A 15068-nucleotide genomic window follows, 5' to 3' on the forward strand; every position below is an offset into this window, starting at 1 on the left:
CTGAAGAAAATGGAACTGGTACTTTCGAGACAGATTCTCTCTGTGACTTTTCTAATTAAATCCCTTCCATCAGACGAAGAGCTGCCCTTTTTACTTGACAAACATTTGTTCTAATTTGGCCTTGGTTGATTTTTCAGTACTTTTAATTCTCTCTCTCTAGGCTCCCACCTTCTCTGCCAGCAGCTGTTAGTCACAGGATCACACTGGCTGACATTTACTCTGAATTTGCTTGCTTATTAAAATATTTCACTGTTAGACAAGCTTATCAGTTGAAAAATACAATAAAGGAGTTCCAATATATTAGGTGAGTACATTTTTAATTAAATAAATTCCTAGTACTATAGTGTACAACTGTTAATGTATGTATTTGAAGACATAAAATTAAATTAACCTTCTCTGGAAGTTTTTTTTTTGTCCCTAATTTTTTAAGCCAAGTAATCAAATGTTAATCAGGTGGGAAGTCCCAATCCACAGCAAGAAAGTATACTGTATATATCAGAGGCTGAAGTCTATTACGGAGAGCATGTTTGTCTTCCATGTTATCAGTATCTTCAAAAAAGTCAGTTCCAAGAGCTCTGTCTCAGAGTGAATTACTGCTGTGGGAGGGGAAAGAGGAAGTTCAAGAAAAGTTTAATCAAAGCACTTTTTCACAATCCTCAGAAAATCTTGGTAAAAGCTTTCAGTGGTCAAGCAGATTGCTGAATAATTCTTCAGGCACATACTTTTCTCCTTATATGAAATAATGTGATATAAGGTTAAGTGCTCGTTCAAGAACCAACAGTTCGGCTTTTCAGGTTTCACATTGGGATATAGGAAGATATGCTCAGCCAGTGACAAACATCTCTGCATACAGTTTATTCTGCTATTCTTTACTACTATCCAGTGTCATTAGCTTGCCAGCCATATCGTCTGTAAGTAATAGGTTGCAATAGCAGCTGAAATTGACAAGTGCTTAGCCCAGAGCATGGATTGAATGTAATTCATAGGGTTTCTGAGTTAATTTCCAATACCTATTTCATCAAGGCAGACTGATAGATGGCTGCCAGCATCTTCTGGCTTTATCTGTAAATTCCTGTGTCTTTTATTGCCACCATTCCAGGTTTTTTCACCCTTTTTCTTTTTTCTTTTCTTCTTTTAAAAAAAAATCCTTCCCTTGCATTTGCTCCTCCCCAATTCCATAACTCCAAATGGAGCTTACTCTATAGGCACATCACTCATTTAGATTAGAGGCCCTTGCAGCTAAATGCAAGACCTTCAGATGTTATTGAAGTGCATTTTTCCATGTGGCCCTGTTTAAAGTGATGTTTCTTTAGGGACTGCAGGCTGAAATATGAAGTTATCTGGGAGAGTAAATCTGAGATGTTGGACAGATGGTGAAGCGTCAGTGCATCCACAGAAATGCATTTCATTTTTATATAGGGGATGCTTTCAATCAATTTCAGCTTGAGAAAACAGTTGCTCTTATTGCATCACTAGCTTTTTTTTCTCAGATCAATAGCTAAGTCAATAAAACCATAATAGATTATAATAAATTCATTAATGATTTGAATATGTAGAAAGGAACACAACACAGACAAGGAAATAGATAAGGAGAAGCTATAAAAATTATTGAAATGGAAGAAAGGTTGCTATGGTGAGGTCATGTAAATACCAGCTTTAGTAAAAAGCATTCCATTTGCTTTGGATCGTGAAACTTCATTTCTCACTTTAGTTGTACTTTAGGAATAAGAATTTACACAAAATATATTATTGAACTATGTAAGGATCTTGTCCTTGCCAGCAACCAAGAAGCCAGTGAACAGAGGCTGTAAACAGGATAAGCAGTTTGCAGGCAGTTTGCTGCAAACAAGAAGAACGGGAAGAGAATCCAGGCACCAGGCACCAGATCCTGTCCAGGGAAGATATGTAATCCAGTGCTGCCTGTGCCTTTGGTTTGCTGAGTGTTTGTTTGGTGGGCTGTGTGTGTTTGGGAGGTGTGCTCTGAGAAGCTGGGAGGGTTGCTGAGTCATTGCTGATTGCCGACTGATTGCTGCTTGGGCCTGACAGAAGCCCTAACAAGTCCAGGCCCAGCCAGGTATAAATAGGAGATTCTGTGAGTGACTAGGGAGCCAGTGATCAAGGGCTACAAACAGGACAAGCAGTTTGCAGGACAGTTCACAGGTCAATTTGCCCCCCCTCCCTGTCTCCCCCCACGACTTTTTGAGGGGAAAGGGCAGATTAAGAGACCCAGGGTAATGGGTGGAGGATGTCAGAATGCCAGAGCCATTGCCACTGCTTCTACTTGCACCTGTGAAGTTTATTTCCAGGTAGGACCTCTCACCATCGAGGCTTCCACCTAGGTCCAGGTTTGGCAGTGTGGGGACTGTGGCTTGCAGGTTCCTTCAGATGATGACAAGGTGGGGGAGTGACTGTAGTTTGAGCAGTGCCTCCTGGTGGTGTCTCTCAGGGAACAGGCAAGAGAACTAGAGGAGGAGGTGGTGAAGCCATGAGAGGTTAATTAGTTCAAAGCTGGAGGAGACCTCAAGGAGGAGACCAGAGGCATCACTAGAGAAGAGAGAAGACATGGACTCCCAGGAGAGTGGAAGACAGAAATCTGAGACCTCTGTCAGCAAGCAGAAATCTTCACCTTCACCTGAAGCAGTTCATCTGGAGAACAAATCTTCAGTCCTAGCAATGGAGAGGGAGGAGCACATTCCATTGGTGGAGAAGGACAGGCAAGATTTCATCATGGTGGGAAGGATTGAGACAACCACCACCAAGGACAAGTGATGTGTGGTGGTGGTTGGAGACTCTCTTCTGTAGGGACAGAGGTCAGGCCATCTGCTGACCTGACCTGTTGTCTCGGGAAGTCTGCTGCTTGCCTGGAGCCTGGATCTGAGAAGTCAGAGGGATTACTGAGACTTCTCTGACTCCTAGCCCATGCTGCTTATCCATGTGGGCAACAATCATACTGCCAGGGGAGATCCTGAGTAGATCAAAAATGACTACAGGGCTCTGGATACAAGGGTAAAGGGGTTTGGGGCTCAGGTCATGTTCTCATCTATCCTTCTGGTCAAGGGAAATGGCCCAGGCTAGAATAGGTGCATCCTGCAGATCAAGACCTGGCTGTGTAGGTGGTGTTGCCAGCAGAAATTTGCCTTCTTCGACCATGAGATGTTGCTCAAAAGCAGGATTGCTGGGAAGAGATGGGATCCACCTGATGTAGAGAGGGAAGAGCATCTTCATAGACAGGATCGCTAACCTAGTGAGGATGGCTTTAAACTAGGTTTGCCGGGGGTGGAGAACACAGCCCTGAGGTAAGTGGGGAATTGGGAGACCTCGAGGAAGTCAGGAAGGCAAAAGCACAATTGGAGTTGCAGCTAGCAAGGGATGCGAAGTTTAACAAGAAGGGTTTTCACAAAAATGTTGGTGGCAAGAGAAAGATCAGGGAAAGTGTGAGTCCCTTACTGAATGAGGGAAGCAACCTTGTGACAGAGGATGCAGAAAAGACTGAAGTGTTCACTGTCTTTTTTTGCCTCCATCTTTACAAACAAGGGCAGCTCTCAGAGTACTGCACTGGGCAGCACAGTTTGGAAGGAGGTGAGCAGCCCTCAGTAGTGAAAGAACATGTTTGGGACTACTTAGAAAAACTGGATGTGTACAAGTCCATGTAGCTAGATGGGTTTCATAGTTTCATAGCTTGTTAGGGGCTGGAAGAGACCTCTCAAAATCATCAGGCCCCGGTACTAGGCAGGGAAGACAACTGGGGTAAGGTGATCCCAGTGAGGTGACCATCTGGTGTCGTCTTAAAGATTTCTATGGTAGGTGATTGCATCACCTCTAGAGGGAGTTTATTTCACAGTCTGGACACCCTAACTGTGAAGAAGTTTTTCCTAGTGTTAAGCCTGAAATGGTCTTCCAGGAGTTTGTGGTCATTACTCCTGGTTTTCCCCAAGGGTGCCTTGGTGAACAGTTGTTCACCTAGCCCTTAATGTATTCCCTTGATATAGCAGTAAGCTGCTACCAAGTCCCCTCTCAGCATTCTCTTTTTTAGGCTGAAGAGACCCAAGTCCCCCAGCCTTTCCTCATATTGCTTGCCTTGCAAGTCTCTGATCATACAGGTGGCTCTTCTCTGGACTCTCAAGCTTTCCCACATCCTTGTTGAAGAGTGGCACCCAGAACTGGACGCAGTACTCCAGCTGTGGTCTCACCAATATTGAGTAAAGTGGGAGAATCACTTCCTTGGTTTTCCTTGAGATGTATGCCAGAGTGTTATTTGCCCTGCTGGCCAAAGCATAGCACTAACAGCTCGTGTTCATGCTATGGTCTATTATTACCCCTAGGTCCCTTTCAGTCGTGGTGCTAGTCAGTTTGGCACTACTGAGCCTGCAAGTATGTTGGGGATTGTTCATGCCCAGATGGAGCACTTTACACTTCTCAATGCTGAACTTCATCTAGTTCTGATCTGACCAACTTGCCAGCCTGTCTAGGCTGCCTGTATCTGCAACCTATTTTCAAGCATGACCACACTCCCCCATAACTTGGTGTTGTCTGTGAACTTGAATAGTGAGCTCTTCACCCCCATTTCCAAACCATTGATAAAGATATTGAAAAGCACTGGACCAAGCATGGACCCCTGAGGAACACCACTGGCCCCTTCTTGCCAGGATGACACAGATCCATTCATGTGAACTCTCTGGGTCCTAACCTGCAGCCAGCTTCCTACCCACCTAACTATCAAGCAGTTAAGCCCACAATCCTCCATTTTTCCCATGAGAACAACATGCGATACCAAATCAAAGGCCTTTTAGAAGTCTAGGTATATAGTGTCGACCTCTTCTCTCTTGTCCATGTGGTGAGTTACCTGGTCATAGAAGGAGATAAGATTCGTCAGATAAGACCTGCCCATGATGAACCCATGCTGGCTGTCATTCAGAATCCTACCTTCTGCAAATGTATTGCACATAGTTTTATAGTTTCTAGAGTCGGAAGGGACCCGAGCAGATCATCTAGTCCAACCCCCTGCCATGGCAGGAAAGAGTACTAGGGTCAAACGAACCCAGCAAGGTGTACATCTAACCTCCTCTTAAAGACCCCCAAGGTAGGAGCCAGCACCACTTCTCTTGGAAGTTGGTTCCAGACCCTAGCCACCCTGACTGTGAAGCAGCGCCTCCTGATATCTAGCCTAAATCTCCCCTCTGCCAGCTTGTGACCATTATTTCTGGTCATTCATGGTAGTGCTTGGGGGAACAGGGACTCCCCCAGTGCCTGCTGGTCCCTTCTGACTAGTTTGTAACAGGCCACTAGATCACGCCCTCAGCCTTCTCTTGTGGAGGCTGAACAGGTTCAGGTCCCGTAGCCTCTATTCATAAGGCCTGCCCTGCTGTCCCCTGATCATGTGAATGGCCCTCCTCTGGACCCCCTCGATGCTATCCAGATGCCTCTTGAAGTGCAGCGCTCAGAACTGGACGCAGTACTCCAGCTGCGGCCTGACCAGTGCTGCATAGAGGGGGAGGATCACCTCCTTGGACCTGCTCAAGATGCATCTGTGGATGCATGACAAGGTACGGTTGGGCTTCCTGACTGCATCCCCACACTGCCAGCCCATGTTCATCTTGGAGTCAATGATGACTCCAAGATCCTTTTCCGCCTCTGTACTGACAAGAAGGCAGTTCCCCCAGCCTGTAGGTATGGTGCTGGTTGTTTCTCCCCAGTTGCATCACTTTCCACTTGTTGGTGTTGAATCCCATCCTATTCTCATCCGTCCACCCCTGTAATCTGTCTAGGTCCGATTGCAGCCTATTCCTCCCTTCTAGCATGCCCGCATCTCCCCACATCTTAATGTCATCAGCAAATTTGAACAGGGTGCTTTTTACCCCTTCATCCAAGTCACTGATGAAGATGTTGAACAGTGCGGGCCCAAGGACCGAGCCCTGCGCAACCCCACTGTCCATCCCTCCAGGCCTAAAATGATGCATCCACCACCACACTCTGGGTGCAGCCCTCCAACCAGTTGGTGACCCAATTGACTGTGTGGGTGTCAACACTACAGTCCCCCAGTTTCTTAATGAGAACAGGGTGAGAGACAGTGTCAAAGGTCTTCCAGAAGTCCAGGAAGACTACGTCCACTGCTACCCCTGCATCTAATGCTTTGGTGATCTGATCATAGAAGGCCACCAGGTTGGTCTGACAGGACCTGCCTCTAATGAACCCGTGTTGGTTGCCCCTAAGCATGCAGTCCCCTGCTGGCCCCTCATGGATATGTGCCAGGATAATTTTCTCAAAAAGCTTGCCCAGGATCAAGGTAAGACTAACTGGCCTATAGTTTCCCAGGTCCTCCTTCTTCCCCTTTTTGAAGATGGGAACCACATTGGCCCTCTTCTAGTCCTCTGGCACCACACCAGAGCACCACAAGTGCTCGTAAAGCCATGCCAGGGGTCCTGCAATGACCTCAGCCAATTCCTTTAGTACTCTAGGGTGGAGATCGTTTGGACCAGCTGACTTGAATACATCCAGTCCTTCCAGAAGTTCCCTAACTAGTTCTTCAGTAACCCTTGGCCTAGGTGTGCCTCCCCTGGGGCCTGAGGGGGGCTCAGCGGAGGGTGGGGGGTGACTGTTCCGGTCCCTGCTTAGGAAAATGGAGGCAAAGAAATCCTTAAATATGTTGGCTTTGTCATCTGGTGTGACGACCAGATTTCCTAACGTGTCTTACAGGGGCCCCACATTACCCGGAACCTTCTTTTTACCCCCTATGTGTTTCAAAAAGGACTTCTTCTTGTCCTCAATCTGGGAAGCTAGTCCCAGTTCCATCTCTGCCTTGGCCTTCCTGACTGCCCCCCTACATCCCCGAGCAACTGCAGCATAGTCATCCCTGGTGATGGCTCCTTCTTTCCATTGGGTGTTTACCTCCCTTTTAGCTAGGAGACATTCCTGGATGCTTTCGGTGAACCATGGGGGCTTTTGTGCCCTCCTGCTCCCTTTGATCTGCATTGGGATTACCTCCCTTTGGGCTTGGAGGACTGTCTCCTTAAGAAGTGACCACTTTCCATGGACACCTGGCTCCCCTCCCCTCTGGGACCTCAGTGCTTCCCCGACTATTGTCCTTAGCTCATTGAAGTTTGCCCTCCTGAAATCTAGGGCTGCTGCCTTGCTGCAGGCCTTTGCCACCTTGCGCTGGATGGTGAATTCCAGCAGGCAATGATCACTGTCGCCCAGGTGGTCAAGCATGTGCAGCCCCCTCACCAGGTCATTTCCTGTGTCCAGCACCAGGTCCAACAAGGCATCTCCCCTGGTGGGGCTGTGCACCTCCTGGGTTAGATGGAGGTCCTGCATTCTGGCTAAGAACCCACATAAGCGGTCAGTTCTGGCTGACTGCTCTTTCCAGCATATGTCTGGGAAGTTCAGGTCCCCCATGACTACCACATCCTTAGACTTCACTACCTCCATGAGCTGACCTAAGAATTCCTGGTTGAGCTCTTCCCCTTGGTTGGGAGGTCTGTAGTAGACCCCCACCGTTAAGTCTCTTTCCCTTCAACTGCTTTGTATTCTAACCCAAAGCACTTCAGAATGCCCTTCCTCTGATACTTTGTTAATTGTGTAAATGTCTTATTTTATTTTTGTATAACTGCCGCGTGGCACTCTCACATTTATGTGACCTTGTAGTTTTGGCTTCTAACCAAAATGAAAGCTTTATATTTCCCCACGCTTGTATTAAGCTGCACATGCGTACTTTGTAAGTTCCATTTCTTATCTATAAGTGTCATTTCTGCAGAAACGAAACTTACGTAGAAAATCTGCCTAGTAACTATTATGTAAAAGAAAACTATCCTATTTCTGTATGCTTAGCTTATATCATAGTTAGTGTCACAGAGGCAGTTCAATCAACATCTATAAAGAGGCATAGAGGCAAGAAGTAGCAGAGACGACGACTGGACGACCCTTCAGGCTTGATCACCCTGTAGCCAGTCCCCAGCCTCCCCGCCTGGGCATATCCTAGGGAAAACCAAGGCCTCGAAAATCCGACAATCGACAACGATTCACTGTGTTACAGTTTTGTTATCCACCATCCCGTTTATGAGCTGTTGACCAGCCCTAGGACTAACTAGTGAGCAGCTGCACCCATCCCTCAAGGGGTGGAAAGCAAGGGCTTGCTAGTGAACCCTGTGGGGCAGCAGACCCCCTTTTGTATCCGGCATACTGTAACTGAAGAAACAACGGAGACTCCATCTCTTGACTGCCTCTCTTCGTAGCTTAGACAGCATATCTACACTTTCTATACTTATATTTACTGCAACTTCATTCCAGCCGGTCTCCCCTCTTATTCGTAAGAGGGTGAGGCCAGGTCAGTGAATAAAACAAATTTTTACTTTACCTTATATCTACTCCATAATAACTTCTACCACTAACACCCTATCTCAATGAGCTGTTGACCAGTTTTGGGACTTAAGGAGTTGGCAGCCGCACCTAGCCCATCGGGTTAGAACGCAAGGGCTTACTCTGGAACCCCGTGAACCAAGAGACATCCTACAAACTTATTACAGAAAACTAACAACTTACTCTAAGTCGTCTACTTGTGCCAACTCGGTGAACCTCGAAGGTGGTCATAAAGCTACCTCCAATCCCACCCCACAAGCCGTGCGCTCGCCCACTCCATAAAGCCTGCGTCTCCCTAAGCGGTGCCGGAATCGCTAGTCCAGTATTCTGCCACAAATTGATGAGCATGGGTATTCCTCCTTAATGTAGAGTGCCACGTCCCCACCTTTCCTTCCTATCCTGTCCCTCCTGTACAGCCTATAACCCTTGACATTCACCGCCCAGTCATGCGTTGAGTCCCACCACGTTTTGGTGATCCCCACTATGTTCAGGTTGGTGTCAGCTAGCAGGAGGGTGAGTTCCTCCCGCTTGTTTCCCATACTACGAGCGTTTGTGTAGAGGCATTTGAGGCCTCCTGTGGTTGTGTGTATTGGCCCCCTAATCACAGCATTGCCCTGGCCCCTGTCGCTTACCTGTGTATATGGTTCACTCTTCGGTCTAGACGGGGCTGTACTTGTGGGTGTTGCTTGGTCTGGCAGGCCGATGATTCCTCCACCCTCGTCTTCTCCTTCCCCCAACAAGCCTAGTTTAAAGGCTTGTTGTTAAAGGCTTGTTGTTAGTTTAAATTCAGTTGCTGCTTTAGCCTTTCTAATCTACTCCCTCCAAGTACGGGCCATTGTTGTAAAGTCCTCCTGGTAATAGATTAAAAAGCAAACTTTGGTTAGAAAAAAAAATTGTTGCTTTGTGCCATCATATATACTTTTATGAAAGCACAAAGTGACAGCAGATAGATGTCCATACCTTTGGTTCTTCCACAATGTGGCTGTAAGAAAATATAATAATACATTGTCCTGCTTTATTGCATGGATATCTATCTTTTTTATGGAAGGAGAGCATGGAGGCCCAGAACTGACCATGGTCTTCTGCTACCCCAGATAGGTGCTCCCTGGGCTTGAGGAGCCTCATCCTTTGTGTCCTGAGAATTTCTGTGTAGGATCAGGCCTCTCAAGTCCAGCATCCACCTGGCTTTTTTCTTTTCCATATGGTTGGCACCCCCAACCATTTCTAAGGTGTGTTTCTGCAAGCAAGGGGAAGTCAAGTTTCCCTGCTTCCAGAGACATGCCCTCAAGATTGCTAGGTTTGCATCTTTGCAAGCAGGAAACTGTGGCTTTTCCCACTTCCAGAGAAATATGCCAGAGATCTTGGGGGTACATCTCTGGAATTGAAGAAGGCTGCAACAGTCCAGTACATGCACAATCCTGGAGCTTGGGCCATCAAGCAGCTGATTAGGGGTCCCAGCCCTACAGACTACATACAACACTGGAGTGTCCTATTCTTCACTGCTTTCACAGATGCACCCCTAGGATGTCTAGGGCATATCTCTGGAAGTGGGAAAAACATCACCCATTTTCCTGCAAGATCAATGGATCAGATGATGGGCAACATTTATTTCACTCAATGAAGTGGTGCATCTAATTTGCTTCTTCTGCCAATGTCTATTTCTAGCCTTAGTCTAGCGTAGCCCTTTCAGATTCAAGGCACCAAATACTGGCTTTTAGCTTGCACTTTGGTTTTTTTGACTAAAGGAAAATAATAGAGCAATTCCCTTGTGGCAAAAGACTGAAAAAGAGAATGACAAGTCAGAATGTTTTTGAATGGATTCCCGTTTGAAGTTTCTGGGTTTATCTTGTGAATCAGGTGTAGGTGTTACTACACTTAACAGTGCTAATATTACATAGCTCCCTGTGACATCTTTAAAAGGATCTCAGAGCAACAGTCTAGGATTTCACCAAGCTGTATACACCTTTACCTTTGGCAATTTCTTTATGTACCTTTTTGCATCAGGCAAATGAACCCATTATGGTTTTTATTTATTTATGTATTTTAAATCAAACAGGAAGGTATTCGTCATTTTTTCTTTCATACCACATATAGCAGAAGCTGATAATCTGGACTAGTGTTTGTATTTTTGTTAACACAATTAAAGTGTGCCAACACATTTCTTTATTTATCTATTCTTTTTAGAATCTTAGAAAGTTAGGGTTGGAAGGGACCTCAGGATGTTATCTAGTCCAACCCCCTGCTCAAAACAGGACCATCCCCAGCTAGTTCATCCCAGTAAATGTTTTGTCTAGCTGGGTCTTGAAAACCTCCAAGGATGCAGCTTCTGCCACCTCTCTGGGTAACCTGTTCCAGTGTTTTACTACCCTCCTAGTGAGAAAATTCTTCCTAATATGTAACCTAAACTTTCCTTGCTGCAACCTGAGACTGTTGCTCCTTGTTCTGTCATCTGTCAGCACTGAAAATAACCTAGCCTCATCCTCTTTCAGATATCCCTTCAGGCAGTTGAAGACTGCTATTAAATCCCCTCTCAGTCTCCTCTTCACTAGACTAAATAAGTGTAATTCCCTCATAAGTCATATCCCCCAGCCCCTCACCATCTTTGTTGCTATCCACTGAACTCTCTCCAATTTGTCCACATCCTTTCTGTAGTTGGGGCGGAGGGGGACTGAACACAGTATTCCACGTCCTTTTATGCAGAGCTGCTGCCCAGCCAGTCAACCCCCAGCCTGTACTGCTGTATGGGAGTGTTCTGTCCTAAGTGGAGGACTTTGCACTTGTCCTTGTTGAACCTTATGAGATTTCTTTTGGCCCAGTCCTCCAATTTGTCTAGGTCTCTCTGAATCCTAGCCCTACCCTTCAGCATATCTACTACTCCTCCCAGCTTGGTTTCTATCTACCTTACAGTCCATTCATCCAGCCCGTACCTTCTTAGCTTACAAGAATGCTGTGAGAGAGCATATCACAAACCTTACTAAAAACAAGGTATACCACATTCATCAGTCTGCCCACATCCACAGCCAGTCACCTCATCATAGAAGGCAATCAGGTTAGTCAGACATGACTTGCCCCTGGTTAATCAATGCTGACCTTCTTCTCCTCCAAGTGCTTAGAAATGGATTCCTTGAAAATATGCTCCATGACGTTTCTGGAGACTAAGGTAAGGCTGACTGATTTGTAGTTCTCTGGATCCTCCTTTTTACCTTTCTTAAATATGGGCAAGACGTTTGCCCTTTTCCAATCATCCAGGACCTCTTCTTATTGACATGAGTTTGCAAAGATGATGGCTTACTGCTCTACAATCACATGAGCCTACTCCTTCAGCACCCTCAGGTGCATCCCATCTGGCTCCATGGACTTGTAGACATCTGGCTTTTCTAGATAGTCTCTAATATCTACTGAGAGGTGCTCACCTCCCACCCAAACTGTACTGCCTGGTGCAGTAGTCTGAGAACTGAATTTGCCTATGAAGCCTGAGGCACAAAAGACATTGAGCACTTCAGCCTCTTCTGCATCCTCTATCACAAGGCTGCCTTCCCTATTCAATAAAGGACTCATACTTTCCCTGATTCTTGTTACCCTTCACATCCCTTGCTAGCTGCAACTCCAATTGTGCTTTGGCCTTCCTGACTTCATCCCTACATACCCAATCAGTGCCCTTATAGTCTTCCCTACTTATTTGTCCATGATTTCATTTCTTATAAGCTTCCTTTTTGTGATTTAGTTTACTGAAGAGTTCCCTGCTAAGCCAAGCTGGTCTTCTGCCATACTTGCTAGTCTTCCTCCACATCAGGTTGGTTTATTTCTGCACTCTCAGTAAGAATTCTTTGAAGTACAGCCAGCTCTCTTGGACTCCTATCCTTTTCAGTCTGGCTTCCCAGGGGATCCTGCCAATGAGTGCCCTGAGTGAGTCAGTCAGCTTCTCAACAAAGACATGGGGCACCTTACAGTAAGAGAACAAAGTAATATATAAAACAGGAGAGTGACAAGAGACAAAACAACTTAAAAGGAAGCTAGACTATCAACTTAAAATAGAGACCCTCAAACAATATTTCAGCCTATCTTTTTTTTTCTGAATGCCTGCCCAAGTAATCAGGTCTTACAGAGCTTCTAAAAAATGTCCAGGCTAGGGCTCTGGTACATCTCAAGAGAAAGGGAGTTCCAGAGATGAGGTGCAAGAGCCAAGAATGACCTCCCATGCATTTTCACCAAATGGACTTGGCATACTAATGGTACTTGCAGGAAATCTCTCTTAGCTGACCTTAAGGATCACAATGGTGCATATAGAAGAAGGTAGTCTCTTAGGTCCATAAAGCCTAGATTGTACCTTATAATTCAAAACCAGCACCCTTGAATAGCACCTAGAAAACTGTTGGGAGCCTATACAGATGCTGGATCACTTAAGTTATGTGCTTCTGGTGATGCCGCCCCTCCCCTCATGAGAAGGTGGGCTACCAGATTCTGCAGCAACTGCAATTTCTGTGTAGGTTTCAATGGCAGCTCTACTTAGGGAACATTTCAGTAGTCTGTCTTTTAAAAGACAGACTTTTCCTAGCCACTGCCACCACCTGAAGATCCACATGCAGCAGAGGCTCCAAGAATACTCTAAGGCAGCAGTTCCCAAACTGTGGATCGTGACCCCAAATAGGGTCACAACATCAGCAGATGGGTTCATACAGGTGTGGGATTGTGGGTTGGGAGTGAGGAGCCATGCTGAGGAAATGGGTTCATGCTGAGGAAAAGTTTGGAAAGTACTTCCCTGAGGCTCTGAACCTGAGTGACAATGCCTTAGGGAACCTCATCAAAGTAAGTGTTCCAGTCCCCTCCAAACCAAATGGTTTGCCCACATTGTCATCTAAGTCTTGTCTAGATTCAATTTGGTTTACTGGCATCCAGTCCCCAACTGCAGACATGCACTGGGAAAGGACCAGGATCAGAAGAGAAAGAGAGGTAGAGCTGGTTGTCATCAGTATTAATGATGGCACTTCACTCCAAATCTCCACACAATCTCACCCAGAAACCTCATATACGCAATGAAAAAGACAAGTGACAATATGAAACCATAGGGGAACCCACAAGAAAGGGCTCAAGGGGATGACAAACACTAACTCATAACTATTGTGTGGGACCTTTCTGCTAGGAATTAATCAATTTAATGCTGTCCCATGAATACCTACCAGGTCATGTAAAAGTTTTATTAGCCCCTCATAGTCAACTGTATCAAAGGCCTCTGAAAGATCAGACAAGATCAGAAAGGTGCTCACCAGGGAAAGATCATGATCAACCAAGGTAATGAACAGGGATCCTGGTTTTCTCTGATTAAAAAAAAAAAATCCTTACTTTTTTTAATTAAAAAAATAACCCCAAATCCACATCTTTCCATGATTTAAATGAAACACTGCTAATACATAGACCAATATACAGTGGTGTTTCATTTAAATAACAGAAAGATGTATATTTGGTGTTACTTTTTTAATCCAAAAATTGGGGATTTTGTTTTTATCAGAGAAAACCAGGATTCCTGGTCATGAAAGCAGTCCACATGATATATCTAGGATGAAAACAAGACTGACAAGGATCCAGGACACCACTGGCCTCAAGGCTTGCTTGCAGCTGTCAAAGGGGACTGGTTTGAGAAAAAGCAATAACTGGCTGGTGAGTCAGTGGCAAGTGATGACTTCTTGATCAGGAAGGCAGACAGTCATAGGCTTAAGGATGCGTAGCACCTTTCCCCCCTGATGGGAGTCATTGACAACCTCTGCCAGCAGTTGCTCCAGTTTCCTTTGTCTGGCTTTTAAAAGGCAGAACAAGCATAGATCCAGTTCACAACTGGTTGCCCTCATACTCCCAAGCACATCCTCTTTATCAGTGGGTGATGGAAATTTAAAATAATTCCTATAAACAGGACAGGACAAGACTTCCTTAATCCCAGACTTTGACTGTTTAGGAAAGTAGTAGTTCCCGAATAGTGTCATATATGGATGAATTTGTCTTACAAGTATCATAGAAAGTTAGAGTTGTAAGGGATCTCAGGAGGTCACCTAGTCTGACCCCCTGCTCCAAGCAGGACCAGCCCCAACTATATCATCCCATCCAAGGCCTTGTCTAGCCAGGTCTAGACAGATCTAAGTGATCCACAAGAGGTCCCCACAAGCCTAAAGAAAGCTATGATTATAGTACTCTGTTGACAGTCAAATCAATAAAGACTCATCTGCAAGAGAAATAAAGGTAATAGATAATCTTGTCACAGGCCTAAGGAGCCTATATGTTAGCTTTTAGGGGGTTTCACAACTCTAGGTCATTTAGCTACAGCGTGGGGAGGCAACATTTTTGTCAGGCATGCCAGAAATTAGACTTGCACCCTCTCCAAGTGTCATTGCCATCACCTTCCCATGCCCCATTGGCTGCTTAGTTTTCTGTTCCCGGCCCTGTGCCCCCTGCCTGATTTGTTTTCTGCTTCCTGCCTTATTTGCCATTGTGTTGCCTTCCCAGTATGCCACATGCCACATGAAGAAACTTCCTGTGCCACTTGTGGCACATGTATTACAGTTTGTCACCCCGAACTATAGCAATAAAAAAACAAATGTGCTATTTAAATATATTACTAGCTAGTTAATTTTGGAGGTTTTCAAGGTGAAAAAGATATTTTCTTGGAACACAATTGTTATTTATTTTCTGTATCTATTTATTTTTGCAATTTCTGCAAATCTGGGTTT

General features: G+C 45.4%; 1 long non-coding RNA gene across 1 annotated transcript in view; it reads right to left on the reverse strand.

The window, feature by feature from the left end:
- Window positions 1-4752: 4752 nt before the first annotated feature.
- LOC149874939 (uncharacterized) overlaps window positions 4753-15068 on the reverse strand; it is a 34782-nt gene continuing 24466 nt past the window's right edge. The window contains exons 2-3 of the long non-coding RNA XR_016438792.1: window positions 8985-9203; window positions 4753-4843 (exon numbers count right to left, since the gene is read on the reverse strand). This is a non-coding gene — a long non-coding RNA (uncharacterized LOC149874939). The remainder of the gene's footprint in view (window positions 4844-8984; window positions 9204-15068) is intronic.

This window comes from Crocodylus siamensis, chromosome 1 (genome assembly GCF_052110815.1).
Source record: "Crocodylus siamensis isolate JL-2025a chromosome 1, ASM5211081v1, whole genome shotgun sequence".
Classification (NCBI taxonomy): Eukaryota; Metazoa; Chordata; order Crocodylia; family Crocodylidae; genus Crocodylus; species Crocodylus siamensis.